The sequence below is a fragment of the Bos taurus genome, chromosome 18 (assembly GCF_002263795.3).
Source record: "Bos taurus isolate L1 Dominette 01449 registration number 42190680 breed Hereford chromosome 18, ARS-UCD2.0, whole genome shotgun sequence".
Classification (NCBI taxonomy): Eukaryota; Metazoa; Chordata; class Mammalia; order Artiodactyla; family Bovidae; genus Bos; species Bos taurus.
The window spans coordinates 54,970,542-54,988,433 of record NC_037345.1 but is presented as its reverse complement, the minus strand read 5'-3'; the positions used below and the strand labels follow the sequence as shown (position 1 = coordinate 54,988,433).

At 47.6% G+C, this 17,892-nt stretch overlaps 1 pseudogene across 1 annotated transcript; it reads left to right on the top strand.

Moving 5' to 3' along the window:
• Window positions 1-5,740: 5,740 nt before the first annotated feature.
• Window positions 5,741-6,363, top strand: LOC112442347 (large ribosomal subunit protein uL5-like; annotated as a pseudogene). Its single transcript, XR_009491446.1, has one exon. The product of XR_009491446.1 is annotated as a large ribosomal subunit protein uL5-like (transcript).
• Window positions 6,364-17,892: the final 11,529 nt, after the last annotated feature.

The following is a 17,892-nucleotide window of genomic DNA, read 5'->3' as shown; positions in this document are numbered from 1 at the left end:
TAGTGTCTGTAGGGTTTCATCTCAGTAAAGTCCACTTCTGAATGTTCAAAGGGAAGGGTGCTCTTTAACTGTATTCCTGGAGTTTTCTGTTTATGTCCGGGAGCAGCACTGACCTGTGAGCAAGCAGAACAGTTCTGGGATTCCATTTTACACAGGGAAGAAAGCTGTGGTATTAAGAAATATTTCCAAATTAACTTTTCCATTTTGTCACATCCCAAGTGGGTAGTCTGCTTTACCCTAGACACTGATGAAGGGGCCAATGCCTTGGGAACTAGCAGCCTGCCATATGGCAGCTCCCACCAACCCTTTTCATTCTTGGTGGCCCTTTCTGTTTCAGACAGCTGGTCTTGGGCCGGGGTACACTGTGGGAGAGTTGTTAAGCACAAAAGTCTTAACAATCCCACCCCCAGCACCTCCAAACTCCTCAATCGCTCGTTTTGCGGCTCTATCTGCCAGCTGGTTTCCCCAGCTGCGGGCTGTCCTCTTTTTGGTGACCCCGGCAATGTATCACTGCTATTTTTTCAGGTTCCCATACAGCATCTAGTAGGGTCAAGATTTCTTCCTTGTTTTTAATGTCTTGTATAGGGCCCCATGCACATGCAGAGTAGCGGTAGCATACCTGGAGTCAGAGTAAATGTTTGCCTTACCTTTTGACAACTGGAGGGCCTGCATTAGAGCCCATAATTCGGCCCGTTGAGCAGACGAGTGGGATGGCTGAGAGCCAGCCTCGACGCCGGTCTTCTCTGTGACTACCGCGTGCCCCGACAGCCGCTGTCCTTGTTTCACCAGTCCGGTGCCATCGGCGTACGGGGCCCAGTCTGCATCCGGGATTGGCTGGTCCCTCAGGTCAGGTGTGCTAGCATAAACTTCTTCCAGGATTGCTTCACGATTATGTGAAGGTCCACCTTTCCCCACAGGAAGGAGTGTAGCCGGATTTAAGGCCTGACAGAGCTCAATAGTAACATGGGGGTTCTCTCATAAAAGTCCCTGGTATTGGGTAATCCAGGACGTTGACAACCATTTGTGGGGACCCCCTCGTAGTGAAGGAGGAAACAGAACAGGCTCTATCTTGAAAGCAGGACTCCATCTTGGGCAGGACTGTGGACTTTGAGCTATATGCCCAGTATCTATGGAAACGACATACCCCCAGAAGGAAGAGCCCCAGGGCTCTCCATTGCCTAAAAGAATATCCTAGTTATCTGTGTAACTGAATAGAATCAAACATTCTATTATGCTTATTGGGGTATGACCACAGGCCTATTGATAACTGCCCACTGTTAACTACGTAGGCTTAAGGCATATGATCACAGGTTAACTTTGATTGTATCTTTTTCCTTTGTTCAGACTAGTTTCAGGGAACCTTATACACTTAGGGTATATAAGGTTTTCACAAAAACTGGTGGGGTCCTTGGCTAAGAGGAGACTGCCTTGGGCCCGCCAGTGTAATAAACTGCACTCCACTATCTGCAATGTCCTTCTGAGTTTGTTTCCCAGAATGTGTGGCTACAATAGTGGGAGAGCGTTGACCTCATGGGGGACTTTTACGGTTAAGTTTTGGCCCAAAGTCAGCTTGGTCGCTTCTCGGACCAGTAAGGCAACCGCGGCAATTGCCCATAAGCACCCAGGCCACCCGGTAGTAACGTTGTCCAGCCGTTTTGAGAGATAGGCCACCGGTCGGTCCCATGTCCCCACAGTCTGGATTAACACCCCCATAGCCACGTTGTCCTTTTCAGTTACATAAACAGCAGCAAATGGCTTAGTAAGTTCTGGCAGACCCTACGTGGGTGTCGATGTAATAGCCAATTTTTACTTTTCAAAGGCTTGTTATTGCCTCTCTGTCCAATTTAGTGAATCCCCTTCTGGCCCTGCCAGTTCATATAAGGGCTGGGCCATCTGAGAGTATCCTGGGATCCAAATTCTACAGAACCCAGTGGCTTCCCAAAAGTCTCGGACCTGTCGTAGGGTTTTTGGTCGTGGGATTCTCAAGACTACTTCTTTCCTAGACTGGTCCAACAGTCTTGTGCCCCTTCTCAGGACAACCCCAAAATATCTTACCTCCTCCTTGCAGATCTGTGCCCTTTCCCTCGAGACTTGGTAGCCTGCTTCCATCAACATCTCTAGCAAAGCCTTAGTTCCTTCCCAGCAGTCCTCTTTATTCTCAGCAGCCAACAGCAAGTCATCCCCATACTGTAGCAGCCAGCATCAAAACTGTTCTGGCTGGAATGAGTTCAGGTCGGAAGCCAAGGCTTCCCAGAAAATGGTCAGGGAATTCTTAAATCCTTGTGGGAGGTGAGTCCAAGTGAGCTGTTGTTTAGTGCCCCCTGCTGGATCTTCCCATTCAAAAGCAAAAATGGGTTGAGATACTGGAGCAATAGTCATGTATTTTTCCAGTAGTCATGTTATGGATGTGAGAGTTGGACTATAAAGAAAGCTGAGTGCAGAAGAATTGATGCTTTTGAACTGTGGTGTTGGAGAAGACTCTGGAGAGTCCCTTGGACTGCAAGGAGATCCAACCAGTCCATCCTAAAGGAGATCAGTCCTGGGTATTCATTGGAAGGACTGATGTTGAAGCTGAAACTCCAATCCTTTGGCCACCTGATGCGAAGAGCTGACTCACTGGAAAAGACTCTGATGCTGGGAAAGATTGGGGGCAGGAGGAGAAGGGAACGACAGAGGGTGAGATGGTTGGATGGCACCACCGACTCAATGGACATGAGTTTGAGTGAACTCCGGAGTTGGTGATGGACAGGGAGGCCTGGCGTGCTGCGGTTCATAGGGTCACAAAGAGTCGGATACGACTGAGCAACTGAACTGAACTGAACCAAAGCAATGTGGATACAAAACAAAATGCGTCCTTCAAATCTAGGAAAGTATAGATCTTAGCACTCGGTGGGAGGAGGCTGGCAAGGTGTAGGGGTTAGGAACTGTGGGGGTGGAGTTACGGCTGCTTGGTTGACTAATCTGAGGTCCTGCACAGGCCTGTAGTCCTGTCCCCCTTCCTTCTTAACTGGCTGATCGGTGTGTTCCAGGCTGACTGGACTTCAATCCGGATGCCCGCCTGCCGTAGCCTATTTCTATGTCACAAGATGCCAACTCAGGCCTCCAGTAGTAGCGGGTACTGATGTTTTCTGACTGGTATAGCACCGGGTTTGAGTTCTATTATCACTGGAGCTTGCTGCTTGGTGAGTCCAGGGGTTGGGGGAAGGTTATCTTCTGCCCAAACCTCAGGGAATTGTTGGATCGGCTCTCTCTCTTGATCATTTAACCCATCTGGCTTCCCTTCTGGAGGGTCATGCCACCTCCATTCATCTTGAGGGGTTACCGAGAAGGAGAGTAAATAAGTGGTCGAGCCCTAGGTGGGTCTTTCTTGGGGGTAAAGGGTCACTTGTGCCCCCAATTTAGACAAATCTCTTCTCAACAGGCATTCAGGAATATACAGGAATTCATGAGTCACTTCCAGGCCAGTCCCCCATCTGGCATTTCCGGGGTAGATGGAATGGTCTGATCAGCTTTTCCCCAGTTATTCCTCCTATAGCAGTGGCCTTCTCTGAGAGGAGTGCCACCAGTTTGGTCACCGCTGACATTTCTGCTCCTGTACCCACCACAAAGTCAATCATTTGGTCCCCAACTTTTAGTTTTACCATGGGCTCTCGGGGACCTTTTGTCTTTGAGCCCCGGTACCCCTTTTCAGTCTCTAGTCTGGCCAGCCCTATAACAGCTGATGCCAGTTCTTCCCCCTACTGCCCCCGCCCCACTATTCTGGGGGCATTCATTTTTCCAATGGCCAAAGCCCCATCATCCGGTGCCTTGATTTGGTTGCAGGGTGGTCCTGGGCTTCCTTGTAGGAGGCTTGCTGGGAGACTGACCCCGATTTAGAGGGGGTGGAGGTTTTGGGGAAGGCCCAGGGAGGGGCCTTCCCTCGATCCTCTGATCTGTTGTCTTGTTATCTTCCTTCCGTTATTTTTTCTCAGCCTCCTTTTTCTGCCTCCACGTCTCTGTTTCAGAACACCTTACCAGCAATCTCAATTATTTGTGAGCTGGTCTTGGCTAATACTCCGTCTACCTTTTGGAGCTTGCATCTGATATCAGGGTAGGCTTGAGATACAAAGCCTGTATTTATCACAATTTGAGGCCCAGCTGCCTCCGGATCTACTGGTGTATAAAGTCTACAGGTCTCGCAATATTTTGTAAAGCTCAGTAGGTGTTTCAGTTTCCTTTTGGACTACTTCGGTAGGTTTTGCCATGTTCATAGGCTTGCGGGGCCCCCCTCTTGAGACCTTGTAAAATAGACGCCCGATATTTCTCAAGGTGGGCCCTTTCTTCCTCTGTGTTATAGTCCCAGTCGGGCCTTCCATCAGGGGTGGCTAACTCTGCCCACCGCTGTGAGTTCAAGGTACCCTCGGGGGCCATTTCTTGGAGCCATTTTCTAGCCTCAGTGTGGACCCTGTGTTTTTCTTCAGTGCTGAAGAGGGAGACTAGCAGCTGGATTATGTTATCCCACCTAGAACGGTAGGTTCGAAAAATAATCTCCATCAGCCTGATCATGCCCTGTGGCTCTTCCAAGTACGGTGGACTGTGTTTTTGCCAATTTAGTATGTCCATAGAGGAAAACGGTTGGTAATAGTAGGCTACGTGAGGCCTGAACCGGGGGCTGTTGTAGCTGAGGGACATTGGTAGTGGGGCCCTTTTCCCCAGCTCACTGGCGGAGCGCAGCCTGTCTAATTCCTGGGTGTCCTTTCCTCTTTCTGTCAGTACTCACTGGGAGAGGCAGGTACAATTTAGGAAGTTCGGCTGGGGCTGAATCCTGTGGACTTTGACCAGAGGTTCCTACCGCTGGGATCTGAGCCTGATGAGGTGGCGTCTCTACGACCTCCCGGGGGGCAGGTAGGAGAGCAGCGGCTGCTGGATCGGGCATTCAGATGGCCCCCGGTCCCGGTGGAGCATTGGGTGGCAGGCGTGTCATCCAGCATGGGGGGAAAGGGGGCAGATCGTCCCTGTCGGAATCCTGTAGAATTTCCTTTTTGTCATCAGTCAATTATTGTGCCTTGAATATTTTTCCTTTCCATTTCTGAATATAGAATCTTGCCCAAGGGGGAGGATCTTGAGCCAGCCATAACCATGAATCAATATAGAGATATTGATCTGAGTGTCCTGGCTCTCCTGGGACCACTGCATAGACTGCTTTTACTCTATTTAAGTCCATGGGGCCCTCTGGTGGCCATCCAACTCCCAGAGAGCGCCATTCAACCTCACAGAGTACACGGAGCAGGTTAGGCGTCATCTTCACCCCGTAATCTCCTCCAAATCACTTCTTAAAATTCTTAATCATGCACTCCACTACAGTTGCCTCAGATTCACTTCCTCCCATTTTGCTTACCTCCTGGGATATTCTTCTCTCTTCCCTTTTCGTTCTATTTCCACTCAATGAAACATTTAAATTGCCATTCTGCCTCCTTCTTAATTGGGGTGAGAAGAGCCTTACCTGCCAGATCCCAGAGGGAGAAGGGGGATAGGCGTATCTTCACCTGCCGGCCGGCACGGCCGAACCAGAACACCACGTGGTCCAAGACTGTTTCTCCTCTGATTTTGGAAGTCGGTTCTGCCTTGGTGGGCTTGATCGGGTGCGGATGAAAACACAGATGGGTTAAGTATCCCATGTCCCAGGCCATCTCTGGAAAGGCCAATTCGTATTCACTTGTGTCCTTCTAGCCTGATAACCCTGAGGGGATCAAGAATTCCACAGCAGCTCTTCCTGTTTCCCGTCATGGCGCAGGATCAAGGTGAGAAGGAGAACCCCATGCGGGAACTTCGCATCCGCAAGCTCTGCCTCAACATCTGCGTTGGGGAGAGCGGAGACAGGCTGACCCGGGCAGCCAAGGTGCTGGAGCAGCTCACGGGCCAGACCCCAGTGTTCTCCAAAGCTAGATACACTGTCAGGTCCTTCGGCATCAGGAGAAACGAAAAGATCGCCGTCCACTGCACCGTCCGTGGGGCCAAGGCGGAAGAAATCCTGGAGAAAGGTCTAAAGGTGCGAGAGTACGAGTTAAGAAAAAATAACTTCTCAGATACTGGAAACTTTGACTTTGGGATCCAAGAACATCGACCTGGGGATCAAGTATGACCCGAGCATCGGTATCTACGGCCTGGACTTCTACGTGGTGCTGGGTAGGCCAGGTTTCAGCATCGCAGACAAGAAGCGCAGGACAGGCTGCATTGGGGCCAAACACAGAATCAGCAAAGAGGAGGCCATGCGCTGGTTCCAGCAGAAGTATGATGGGATCATCCTTCCTGGCAAATAAATTCCCGTTTCTATCCAAAAGGTCAATAAAACATTTTCAATGAAATGAAAAAAAAAAAAAAGAATTCCACAGCAGATGGGACACCTCCTCGGGGAGGGCAGAATACGAGCACACAAAGACCAAGTTTCTTCTCCCAAAGCCCTCTCTCAATCGCCTGGTAATAATTTACCCCAAGACGGCGCAGACACCACCTCTTTTGTGACATTCACCGTCAGTGTGTGTCCCCTATTCCCTCCCATGGGGTTGATCAGGACGGTGGGAACCTCCTTCCCTGAGTGCTCAACACCCCTGCTGCCGTCCACTACCCACTAATGTTAAAAATCCGGGCATCAAGAAATGGAATCTTTCCAGAAGGGTGAGGCGCCTTCCCCCCTCTAGAAGATGCGAGTCGTGAAGCCTCGGAGTAGCCCCAAACGGGACTTGTCTCCTTACAGTGAGGAGCTTCCCGGCCAAGGCACCAAATGTCATAGCCAAACGCCCCCAGAAGCAAAACTCACTCAGAACGACAGCGTGGATAGTGGAGTGCAGTTTATTACACCGGCGGGTCCCAGACAGAGTTTCCTCCTTAGCCAAGGACCCCGACTGATCTTTGTGACAACAGCCTTTTATACCTGAAGTGTACATGCCCAAGCCCACATCCCCAGATTTCTCAAGTCTGCTCTGGAAAATGTTAGAAAGAGATACAAACAGGTTGTAGTCATGATTCATCTTCTAAAGGTCATCTAGTCATGCAGTGTAGCCCACATCAATGGGCATTATTAGAACTACAGAAAGTGATTGATTACGAGGATTATGGTGTTCTTTTGGCTCTGGGGAGTCTAGGTATGAGGTCAGCCTTGTCTGGTGCTTATCCGTTGGGGAGGCTTGCTAGGTGTTGGTATGTTATCTCCATGGTTACCAGATATGTAGTTCAAAGTTCACGGAGAGTGCAAGATGGAGTTTCCTTCCCTTTAAAACAGAGTCAGTTTAGTCAGGGCAACCCGCTCCTTTCCTCCTTCAGTATGGGGAAGTCATTTTGGCTTATTGATAGGGTCTCTGTGGGGACTCCTGGTTGAAATGGTCAAGATGTTGACCTCGGAAACAGAATAAAATCCCAGTGACCCTTGACTGACCACATTGTCCAAATGACATTCTGTTTTCTCGCTGGCGCCTACCTGCTCAAGGCTACGAGACCATCAGATTCCAGACCTCCTGCTATGTGACCACAGGACTCAGCTACGGGCTAAAAATTAACCATCCCTTCAAATAATATTTCATTGGCGGGGTATAAGAAGGACCCCGTCAGAAAGGGAGGACGCAGGTTCTCCTTAAGGGCCAGTCACCCTCTCATTTCCCTTTAATAAATGTCCCTTTTCTTGCCTGACTGCCCGGCTCGCTCTCTTTTTCTCTGCACTTGCCTTGCATTCGGGTGTCAGCCCGGGAGGAAAGATCCACCTCAACTGGGTGGGCTCCCAGCCCACCTGAGGTGATCCCCTCCTTTGGACCTTGCGGAGAAACTGAGAGGAGCCCTGGACCGGGACTCTCCACGTGCCTTGCTGGACTGACGTCCACACACCCACACCGGCCCACGTTTCATCCATGAGTTACAAGGATGAGTGAAATCCCATCCTCTAGGCGGGAGGATCTCCACAGCCCTCGGCCTCTCCGCCTTGTGCCGTCTGACTTTGAAATAGGGGATGCCCATTTTCAAGCCAACTATTATATTACTCTTTGAGAAAGTCCTGAGAACAGGGAACGCCTTTTCTCTCGACCTTTCTCCTGGCTTTCCCGCGCCCTTGTACCCTTTCTGTTCGGCTGCAACGGGAAATTCTCAATCCCAGACTGCAAAATCTACTCCTCTAGGATGGCTTCTCCGAAACCTAAAAGCCTTGGGCTCCAAGGGGAGATAAGACCAAAAAGACTTACTCTTCTAGCGCTGTCTGGCCGCAATGCAGACTTGATAACAGGTCCCAATGACCAGAAAATGGAACTCCCGATTATAATATTCTACCGGACTTCCATAACTTCTGCCGCCGCAAGGGCAAGTGGTTAGAAATCCCTCCAGTCCAGGCTTCTTCGCTCTTCGCTCTCGACCCTCCCGCTGTGAATCCTGTTCTGCTTCTCAAATACTCTTAGCCCACTCTGGGCCACATCCTCCTAATACAAGGTCTGCCGATCCCTGTTCAGACTTTTCTTCTTCCTTTGACCCTTCTGACCACAGCCCGCTCCCTAGCGCTCCCAATCCCCTTGCAGCCGCTCCAGATCGTTTCACAACCTCCAACCTAACGCCCCCTGCTCCCTCCCTCCTTCTCAAGCGCAGGCCACCGCCGCGGCTCCCAGCCCCCCTCCCCAGTCGGTGCGAGGCAAGCTCTCTCAGCCCCACCCTCTACCCCTACGGACCCAGGGCTTTACCCCGATCTCTCTAGATCCTCCCCATACCGGGTCCCGAACAACTTTGAAACGGGAGACTTCGCAGAGGACCCCGCTCCTTCCCCCGCTCCACTCCTCCCTTCACGGGAAGCAGCTGGAGCAGAAGGCATTGTTCGGGTTCGCGTCCCATTCTCCCTCGACGATCTATTTCAAATCGAAAAGCTGCTTGGCTCCTTCTCTTCAGACCCGGGTAATTATTTTAAAAGAATTCAAGTATCCTACTCAGTCTTACAACTTAACCTGGCATGATATTTACATCATCCTTTCCTCCACTCTTCTCCCGGAAGAGAAGGAACCAGGATGGGCAGCCTCTCCCGCTCACGCTGATGAGGTACACAGGACAGATGACAGTAAGCCCGTAGGGGCCGTGGCTGTCCCCTGAGATGATCCCAACTGGGATCATCAGGAAGGGGGACCTGGATGAGCAGCCTGTAATCATATGGTTACTTGTTTCATTGTGGGCCTTCAAAAGGCAGGGCATAAAGCCGTCAACTTTGATAAGCCCCAGCTGATAACTGGCACCCCACTCCAGTACTCTTGCCTGGAAAATCCCATGGATGGAGGAGCTTGATGGGCTGCAGTCCATGGGGTCGCAAAGAGTCGGACACGACTGAGTGGCTTCACTTTCACTTTCCACTTTCATGCATTGGAGAAGGAAATGGCAACCCACTCCAGTGTTCTTGCCTAGAGAATCCCAGGGACGGGAGAGCCCGGTGGGCTGCTGTCTATGGGGTCACACAGAGTCAGACACGACTGAAGTGACTTAGCAGCTGATAACTCAAGGACTTAGACGAAAACTGGGGAACAATTTCTAGCTAGGTTAACAGAAGCCCTACAAAAATATACAAGATAGACCCCGCTTCAACAGAACACCATTGTCCTTAACACCCATTTTATCTCCCAGTCGTCCCCAGACATCCGAAAGAAATGAAACAAGGCAGAAGCCATTCAGACCCCTCAGTGAGACCTTTTAAATTTAGCCTTTAAGATTTTCAATAACCAGGAAAAACAGGCAAAGCTAGAGAAGACGCAATGAGATCAGGCCAAATGCCACCTTTTAGCCACTGCCCTACCTGGCCCAAACCTCCATCAACCAACAAAGACAGGAAGCCACCCGGCCTTGCTTCAAATGTGGCAAAAGAAGGCCACTGGGCCCACTTGTGCCTAAAGCCAAGGCGCCTTCCAGGTCTGTGTCCCAGCTGTGGGAAAAAGGGACATTGGAAGGTCGACTGCCCAAATCCCCCTTTCGGGATCCAGACATCCCCTCCTGGTCCCTGGCAGGAGTCCTCCAACCTAGCTCTGCCCAGCCTCTTCCTCCTTCAGTCGCTGAAGACTGAAGGTGCCCAGGGCTCCAGGCTCTGACCCTCATCTCCTCTAAGGAGCCCAGTGGCAGGTAAGCCGATCTCTTTTCTCTTTGACTCAGGGGCCACTTATTCTGCTATGCCTGCCGACTCTGGAAAAACCAAGATGTCCCAGGTTTCTGTTATGGGTTTGATGGTTTAATATCTATGCCATGAATAACTGAGCCCCTACCTTGCACACTTCAAGATACCCCATTTTCCCATTCTTTTCTCATACTCCCAAAATGCCCCACGCCTATTCCTGGGAAAGACCTTCTCTCAAAATTCAAAGCCTCTATTACTATCCAAGCCCATCTTCTGATCTAACCTGGTTATTGCTCCTTAACACCCACCACCTCTGACATTTGTCTACAACAAGCTCCTTTCTGTTTTCAGACAAAACTCTATAAACAATTCTTACCCCCCAACTAAGAACTGTACCATCGCACCTCTGTAATCACACTTTGCATCTCTTCTTCCCTTCAGGCAGATCTATCATGTCTCAGGAACTGCAGGACATTCTCTTACTTTCTCAGGGAGGCTCCCTTCTGCCTATGGTGTAAATACTCCTCTTGTAGGGCCTATGCTATGCTATGCTAAGTTACTTCAGTCGTGTCCGACTGTGTGTGACCCCATAGACGGCAGCCACCAGGCTCCCCCATCCCTGGGATTCTCTAGGGAAGAACACTGGAGTGGGTTGCCATTTCCTTCTCCAATGCATGAAAGTGAAAAGTGATAGCGAAGTCGATCAGTCGTGTCCGACTCTCAGCGACCCCATGGACTGCAGCCTACCAGGCTCCTCCATCCATGGGATTTTCCAGGCAAGAGTACTAGAGTGGGGTGCCATTGCCTTCTCCGCTTGTAGGGCCTACACTGGCCAAATTCACTGCCTGTCTCAGAGACTCCTAAGGAGTTCCCAGAAAGACTCCTATTTGCTATCGATTTCAGCTGTTGTCTTCTTACTCCTGGAATATTTTTCTTATGTGGAACCAGCACCTATTTATGTCTTCCCACTAATGGACAGGAACATGCACCCTGCTATATCTGCCCCAGATATTTCTATTGCTCCTAACAATCAGACCCTCCCTATCCCACTAACTCATAAGCGACCCAGATGGGCAATTCAATTTATTCCTCTATTGATCAGTTTAGGAATAGCCGCTGGAAACAGAAAGGATTGGGACAGGGACTGCAGGACTCACAACCTGTTTAAATTACTACCAAAGCCTTTCTAAAGACCTCACTGACAGCCTAGAAGAAATAGCTACTAGCCTTATCACTACCCCAAACCAGTTAGATCCCCTGGTATACAGGGTCCTCCAAACAGAAGAGGGTTAGACCTCCTCACAGCAGAAACAGGAGGCCTATGTCTGTTTTTGGAGGAAGTCTGCCGCTTCTACACCAACAAATTGGGTGTTGAAAGGAAGCAGCAAGAACCATGACAAACAAGGCCTTGAGAACACGTCCACGTCTCAGTAAGTCATGGGAAAACTGACGGAGGAGTTGGAATTGGATGCCCTGGATCCCACCTTTCCTAGGTCTTCTCATTCTACTTACCCCCATTCTAACTTTTGGCCCATTTTTAATGCGTCTTTTGCAAAATTTCTTCCGGACCACTTACAAGCCTTCACCAACCGAACTATCCATGAGCTACTTCTATCTCGCTCAAATTATCAAAAACTTCGACCCCACACAAATCCCCTTGATCCACATTCCAGGCTTTTCTCATTTCTTCCTGCCCCCCACAATGCCTCTGTCCTGCAGGAAGCAGTTAGGGAAGACTGACCTTCGGCCCTTATCCTAAATCAAAAAGGCTGGAATGATAAGGCCTCCGTGGGAGCTCATGGTAGAAATGGCTCATGATGCTGACCTCGCAAACAAAGAATAAAATCACAGTGACCCTTGAGACTGACCAAATTGACCTGCTGACACCTACCTGCTCAAGGCTTTGGGACCACCAGATTGCAGACCTCTGGCAATGTGACCGCAGGACTCAGCTACAGGCTAAAAATTAACCATCCCTGCAGAGAATTTTTCATTTGCAGGGTATAAGAAAGACCCCATCAGAAAGGGAGGAGGCTGGTTCTCCTCAAGGGCCAGTCACCCTCTCTTTTCCCTCTAATAAATTTCCCTTTTCTTTGGCTAACTGCCCAGCTCACTTTCATTTTCTTCACATTTGCCTTGCACTTAGAGGTGATTTAGTTTGAATTGCACACTAATCCTGTTTATGGTCTATTAGATCTATAGATCATCCTGTTTATGGCCTATTAGACATACAGTGTATATCTGCTTTAATCATTCAAGAAAAGGGTGAATTGGCCATAAGTAATGGAGAAGGGCATGGCAACCCACTACAGTATTGCTGGGAGAAATCCATGAACAGAGGAGCCTGTCAGGCTACCATCCATAGGACTGCAGAGTTGGGACACAACTGGAGCAACTTAGCATGCCTGACCATAAGTATACAACATCCTTTTCAAAGATAAAGATGCGTGAATATTCAATCTGAGCCTGTTTTTCACGGCCCATGACCCAAAAGTGAGAAAGCAGCTTTTTAAACAGAGATTTTCATGCCATAAATCTGCAGGCATTTGGAGGCCCCAAGCGTTTTGCTGTAATTGCAGTGGAACAAAAATAATTTACAAGTTGTGTGTGTGTATTCAATGTATGGACAGAATTTTAATATGAGAAAGGCTCTTGCCTGCAGGAGCCCATGTGGCCATTTATCCATAGAGACCTGGCAGTGGAAAGGAATTAAACTCTTGTTAGTCCTTGATCAAGGGGGGATGCAAGCCAGTGAGTGTAAGTCCCAAAGTCTTGTTCTTGGTTGGTACTGTTCTGGGTACATCCTACGTGATTTCTCAAAAGATTCCTTCTCCCCCCTCCCCTCAATTAGTATTGCACCATTGTTTTGTGGTGCTGGAGAAGACTCTTGAGAGTCCCTTGGACTGCAAGGAGATCCAACCAGTCCATCCTAAAGGAAATCAACTCTGAATGTTCATTGGAAGGACTGATGCTGAAGCTGAAGCTCCAATACTTTGGCCAATACTGCTGCAAAAAGCCGACTCATTGGAAAAGATCCTGATGCTGGGAAAGACTGAAGACAGGATGCGAAGAGGGAGACAGAGGAAGAGATGGTTGAGTGACTTCACTGAGTCGATGGACGTGAGTTTGAGCAAGCTCTGGGAGATGGTGAAGGACAGGGAAGCCTGGTGTGCTGCAGTCCATGGGGTCATAAAGAGTCGTACATGACTTAGCAACTAAATGACAACAACATTGGGCCAACAAGAATCAGGAAATCAAGCATCATCCTTCACTTCATCGTGTGTACGAAGACGGATTGTGGGTTAATGGCTTAGCGTTGAAACGCACTCTGTCACCACTTACTGTGATGAGCTGTCATAAGTCTTGTGCTTTGATTTTTGCCATAGAAGCAAGTCAAGATAAAACTCTGAATTCTATACCCAGCACCACACACACACACACACACACACACACACACATGCACGCGTGCATACCCATGGCAGACAGGACCACATATTTAAGCAGTTACCCCTCCAATCGCCAACATTTTCTCTTCCATCTCCATCTCTTCTTCCGCATCTTGGGCAGCACAAATCATGCCTAATTCAGGAGTCAAAAGTTGAACATTCTTCGCAATGTAAGTTACTCCTCACTTTTCTTCAGCATCTGTGAATTTGTTGTTGGTTGGCAGGAAGCCTAACTGCTTGACTTGTGTGTTGATGTGGCATATTATGACTGGCTTGTACATACCTGCTCATAAGTCATCTTACAAATAAACAAATAACCCAATTAAAAAATGGGCAGAGGACCTCAACAGACATCTTTCCAAAGAAGACACACACATGCCACAGGAATAGGAAAAGGTGCCCAACATCACCAACCATCAGGAGAATGCCAATCAAAGCCACAATGAGCTATCATCTCACACCTCTGAGGATGGTTATTATCAAAAGGTCAAGTGATAAGAAGGATGGGTGAGGAGGTGGAGAGAAACAGGACCTTTGCACACAGTCTGTGGGTTGGCAGCTGTGAGTCTGAAAGTAGCATTTTAGAAATGGGTCCTGTTTTGTTATTGAATCCTTAAGTGAACCATGCATACCAATTAGCAAGGGAGATGTTAAGAGCAGTGATATTTTCAGTTCTCCTCCTCAACTTTCAGTGTTTGGAAAATCAACATAAAGAATGTAGCTAGCCATTCCTGGGTCCTTTCTTTAGTTTGGTCAAGTGATCTATGCTTCCTTTTAAATGATTTGGTTTTCAGTCGTCTGCCTTAATTGCTACAAGTGTGTGTCCATTGAAGCATAACTTTTGGTAGTCCATTCTGAAAGAGATCAGCCCTGGGATTTCTTTGGAAGGAATGATGCTAAAGCTGAAACTCCAGTACTTTGGCCACCTCATTCGAAGAGTTGACTCATTGGAAAAGACTCTGATGCTGGGAGGGATTGGGGGCAGGAGGAGAAGGGGACAATAGAGGATGAGATGGCTGGATGGCATCACTGACTCGATGGACATGAGAAGAGTGAACTCCAGGAGCTGGTGATGGACAGGGAGGCCTGGTGTGCTGTGATTCATGGGGTTGCAAAGAGTCGGACACAACTGAGCGAGTGAACTGAACTGAACACAAATCAGGTTACCTTGACATCATGTTACCTCATCCAAGCCTGTCCTACGCACTGTACAAGTCAATAAATCGAGAGGTGAGATGTTAGGGCAAGAAACAGTGACTTTATTCAGAAATCCAGCAGACCAAGAAGATGGTAGACTAGTGTTCCAAAGAACCATCTTCTCTGAGTTAGAATTCAGGTTTCTCTTATACTAGAAGTGAAGGGGTTGAAATCCTGGATCTTGGATGTGTTAATTTCTTCCTTCCTGCAGCCTGTTTCACGGGCTTGGTCAGGAGGTTTCCTGTGAGCTAAAGAAAGGTATTTTAGCTTAATGTTCATTACATGGGAGGCAGGGTTCGCAGAACTGGACTATTATGTATGTTGTTTAGTTGCTAAGTGGTGTCTAACTCTTTGTGACCCCACGGACTGTAGCTCACCTGGCTCCTTTGTCCATGGGATTTCCCAGGCAAGAATACTGGAGTGGGTTGTCATTTCCTTCTCCAGGGGGCTCTTCCTGACCTGAGGAGTTCATAATTAAATAATAATAGCAGCCAAAAATCTGACCAGTGCTCTTAAAGACACATATTTTCATGGTACCAAAGAAACATCAATTATTTCTAAGAGGGGAAAGAGTGTTTCTCAAAGTAGTGGGGACAAAATTGGTTTTAAAAAATGAACAAAAGGTATCCTTGTTGAAATAATACAGAAAGAAAATCTTCACGGTTCTGGATGTGAAAAGGGGTGCCATTCAAGATATGAGGTCACATATTACTGGGCAACTGATCCCATTAAGATGTTTCTTATTTTAAGTGCAAGTGGCTCTAAGTTACAGAGAAATATGTCTAATGTTTATGTTTTGGAAATGATCTTCTAGGGTCATTTTGTCAATTTTCTATTGATGTATAGTTGATTTACAATGCTGTGTTAATTTCTGTTGTACAGCAAAGTGATTCAGTTACACATGTATATTTTCTTTTAAAAATATTCGCCATTTTGGTTTATCATAGGATATTGAATATAGTTCTCGTGCTATCCAGTAGCACTTTGTTGCTATCCATTTTATATATAAAAGCTTACATCTGCTTACTTCATTTTGTATTATGGTTTGCAATCAAAGCCTAGTAGCTAGTAGCTCAGTCGTGTCCGACTCTTTGTGACCCCATGGACTGTAGCCTATCAGGCTCCTCTGTCCATGGGATTTTCCAGGCAAGAGTGCTGAAGTGGATTGCCATTTCCTTCTCCAGGGGATCTTCCCAACCCAGGAATCAAACCCAGGTCTCCCGCATTGCAGGCAGACGCTTTACCTTCTGAGCCACCAGGGAAGCCCCTAAAACTCTGGATCAACAGAAAAATGTCCACGAGACTCTGAACAAGAGCTGTGAGGTTGGGGGTGGAGGGCTCTGATGTGATGGTGGATGATGCACTTGAGATGCATAAATCAGAAATAAGATTCTAAAAGAAAAAAGAACAAAGAGAAGGAAAAAAAGAAAAAAAAGCAAGCTGTACCTTAGAAAACTCCAGTCATCCTGTGGTCAAGCAGAAGCCATGATGTAATCAGCTTTAAGCTTGGCAAAGCAATGACAAACGATAAGTATAAGACTTTGAAATACTGAAATGACCTCACCAGAAACCATTGACTTTCCCACTCTGGGCCATGAACTCATACTTCCACAGTTATATCACTTACATCCATTCACTGATGATCTTTTTGAGTTGCGTTTCCAATACCTTGTTCCCACCTTGGGTGTCTTTGCAAGAAAGAAATGATTATCAATATTTTTGCTGCTAAATCCCATCTGGAGACGTTGGCACATGATTTTATGAGTCATTTTTGTTGCCCATGGCACCTCACATTATTACACAGAAGCACTCACAATGTCTATGTATAACTGGATCTTCAATAACCTCCAGAAAACCAAGACTCTCCCTGTTGGCTATTTATTCAACATCCATTTTCTCCTTTTGCCTTACTGTTTGACTTCTGAGATTTTGGAGGCAGTCCATTGTTTTTAGCAACATCCCAGGCTGAGAAAACTGACTTTTCCCAGCCTTCCCCGTGGTGGGATGGTAGTGTAATTAGATCATGGCAAATGACAGATACTGCATAAACAAATACTATTACATTCTTTCAAAGAAGTGCTGACTTGGCTGGCGTATGCTTTCAAGTCTTGGCCTTTCTTTTTCAGTAACTGAAACGTAGACACTTTAGTTAGAACTCTATCACTGAATATGGAGATAACAAGGGCACCCCCAGTGAATCTCCTGGTTCCAAGACAGCATAGCATTCTGTGCTCCCAGTGGTAATGGCTAGTTAAGTAAGTAAGTAAGTGTTAGCCGCTCAGTCGTGCCTGACTCTGCAACCCCATGGACTGCAGCCCAGCAGGTTCCTCTGTCCATGAGATTTTCCAGGCAAGGATACTGGAGTGGGTTGCCATTTCCTTCTCCAGAGGATCTTCCCAACCCAGGGATCGAACCCGGGTCTCCTGCACTGCAGGCAGATTCTTCACTGACTGAGCTACAAGGGAAGCCCATCTCACATTTTAATAAATTATAAAAAACAAACAAAAGTACCTCTGTCCCAGGACAGAGTAAGAGACCTATTGTGTGTTTTGGCCCATAGAAATTGTGGCACTCTGGGCCACAGAAAGAAGTCAAAAGAGCCAATATCTATCAACTTGAGAATGAATGAAAAATGATGCTATAGTAATAAATTGGAATATGGAGCAACGGGAAAAATACATTAACTTCAGCTACCAATCTAAACTTCTATAATTCCACAAATATATCTTTGAGGTTAAAAAAGAATCCAAGTTCAATAACAATGTGTGTGTTAGTCAATCAATTGTGTCTGACTCTTTGTGACCCCATGGACTGTAGCCTGCCGGGCTCCTCTGTCCATGAAATTCTCCAGGCAAGAATACTGGAGTGGGTTGCCATTTCCTCCTCCAGGGGATCTTCCCGACCCAGGGATCAAACCCTGGTCTTCTGCATTGCAGGCAGATTCTTTACCGTCTGAGCTACCAGAATAAGACCACTGACAGAAAGTGAAACCGAATAGTATTTTCACAAAACACATGCAGGTTTTAAATTTGTAAGGAAAAGCAAAGGGATGATAAACAAAACATAAAATTATGAAACCTAGAGCTGAGGATCTATAGTAAGGAATGGTGACTGTAGTTGATAATTTTGTATTGTGTACTTGAATCTGCTGAAAGA